The sequence below is a fragment of the Cricetulus griseus genome, chromosome 8 (assembly GCF_003668045.3).
Source record: "Cricetulus griseus strain 17A/GY chromosome 8, alternate assembly CriGri-PICRH-1.0, whole genome shotgun sequence".
NCBI classification, from domain to species: domain Eukaryota; kingdom Metazoa; phylum Chordata; class Mammalia; order Rodentia; family Cricetidae; genus Cricetulus; species Cricetulus griseus.
Window position 1 is genome coordinate 3,806,169 of NC_048601.1, and position 2,700 is coordinate 3,808,868.

The following is a 2,700-nucleotide window of genomic DNA, read 5'->3' on the forward strand; positions in this document are numbered from 1 at the left end:
GCCAGCACACCTGGTTACATTTGCTTTTTATAGGACTTCCAGCCTGTTTCCACAGCCAGTCTGTCAACCGTCACTTCTCAGTGGCCAGAGTGCCACCTCCAATGCTTGCCTGATTTGGTACTTGTTTACTGTGGGCTGGGACAGAACCACACCCAATTTGCAACGTGTGTCAAAAATGAGAGTAAACAGGTTCAAACAGAGGCCCCAAGGGCTTTGCTGTAAGCAAATTATGTGAGCTTATATTCTTAGCCATGGTTTCTTTCACAAGCTCTCTCTGTTTTCTAAAACTCTCAGATTCTCAGCAGTGCTCCACATCGGATTATTTGACATCTTCAAGTTCTTTATATGCATTTCCATTACTTTCTTAGGTGAAAATAAAATCCACTTGCCAATGGTTTCAGACTGTAGCAAACGATAAGATAACATTCTCCTGTTAGAAATAAGTTATGTGACGGGCTGGATGCTTCTTTCTTTCAGGTCAGTGAGAAAGGGATTCATGAAGACCGATTGGGCATTTCCATTCACGGGTGACCCTGAACCCCTTTTCTGGGTTGTAACACCTACCATGGAACATGCTAGGTACAGGTCCAGCAAGAACATTCTGGAAACTGTCAGAGTGGGGGTGGGGGGCTTTTGTATTCGGACACACCCATGGCTGAGCCTCTGGGGAGAGGCACCAGGCCCTCTGCACACACTCCTTTTCCAAAGCCCAAGACAGTAGGTATGGGGAGCTGGACATCTGCTTTGCTCTTGTTTTATCCAAGAGGCTGTGGTAAGTGCTGGAGTATCAGAGATTAACTCTGTCTCTCTCCGTGCCTCGGGAGTCATAGAACTAGACTCTGACAAATTGCACATAGCAAATGTTCTGCAGTGGCCCATGGCAAGCTGGGGCCGCGCATAGGGCTTGCTGGCTTCCTCTGGGTGCAGTGGGCCAAGGCTTAGAGGAGGTGACTGGGTTTTGCAGAGTGGACAAGCTTTCGTGTGAAGACTCTGACCCCCCAAGTTTGTGTTGCTTTTTAGTTTCATAAATTATATTAATTTGAAGTCTGAGGGAGGACTTCCTATTCTCTCTCTCTCTCTCTCTCTCTCTCTCTCTCTCTCTCTCTCTCTCTCTCTCTCCTCCCCCTCCCCTTATCGCCATGCTGGCTCTAAGCTTCAGAGTCTCCTGTGGAATGGACTAGGGTCCTGACCCCTCCTGGAGTGGGAGAGATAGTTGCACTGATGCGTGTTGACGTCATAGTGCAGAGGGGGAAATGTATTTGTTCACAGTCAGCTCTGCCTTGCCTTGCCTCCTGTGTGGCATGTGTTCTAAGCAAACATACAAAACAAACAAAAATACCCCATGGTGACTTCTGTCCCTTCATAGATGGGATCAATGACCAATTCTCCACTCAGGAGGGAAGGAGGAAACAGGCATCCAAAGAACAACTCTTTCAAACACTTGTGGAGAGGGCGCAGGCAAGCAACCTTGAGGACTTCCAAGATGAGAACTAGATTTGTTGGCTTGGGGAATTTATGGCTCTTCGTACTATTACAGAAAAAGTTGTTGTTGTTTTGTTTGGTTGGTTTTTGTAAGACTGGGTTTCTCTGTGTAGCCCTGGCTGTCCTGGAACTCACTCTGTAGACCAGGCTGGTCTCCTCAAGACATCTGCCTGCCTCTGCCTCCCGAGTGCAGATACACATAATTTGAGAAGAGTTAGTTTTTGTCCTGGAATGAATTGAGCTAGGCCACAAGTGACCTTAAGAGCAACTGTGTGCTAATTGGAAGCCACCGTGCAGGGGCAGAGGTGACCCTGACAGTTGCCTCTCTATACATCAGGACAGCAGCAGTACCCATGCGATGAAATCCTGAGACATTGGTTTCAGAGTCCCTTACAGGGTTCCATTGTTCTCTTGTCCCCTCAGTTTTGGGGGCCATCCAGAAGTGTGTAGCTCCTATGCATGATCAGGCCTGTTTCCCCCTTTCCTCCCTAGTGGCCCTCCCTCAGCTACGTTTTTCCACTAAAGGGACCTGGAACCAAATGACTTGGAACTGGGCAAAAGGGTTTGAGCACGTGGGAAAGAAAGGGAGGACATCGATTTTTGTTATTTTAACACTTTTAAAAGGGTGTGTGTGTGTATCTCACATCCTAGGCTGGATTCAAACTCCATGAGATGCAAACTACTGAACCACACACTTGGTTGGAGTGTCAACCAGGTCTACTCGCGTTATACACATCCCATAAGCATTACCTTGCATTTAACTATTTTTGAGGCCATGGGGACGGAGCTCAGAGCCTGGGGCATCCCAGCCAGGCAAGTGAGCCACTTCCCAGCCCCCCACCCCCAGTTTTTATATAGGGTATTTTTGGTGAACTCCAGCTGGGGTTCGGTTTCTAGGCCCTTTGCATGAAGCATCCTGCGGGCATCCTGCAGTTCTGTGATAAACTCTGCTTCTGTCACCCCGCAGCAGCTTTCCCGGCAGTAGCTCTGCCTGAGTCCCCCTCCCAGAGGCCCCCTAAACCATGGCGCTCCCCAGACTCCGGATTCCATAGGTCACTAGGGAGGACTCCCATTTCCATGTCCGAATTGTCTGGAGCAATACTATATAATTTGTAACTGCACGTGACCAAACAGGTAGAAAGAAGCACGTGACTGGCTGTGCTCACACTCCCAGGTTCTCTGCAGACACACTGGGTGTGTAATAACACACTCCTGAGC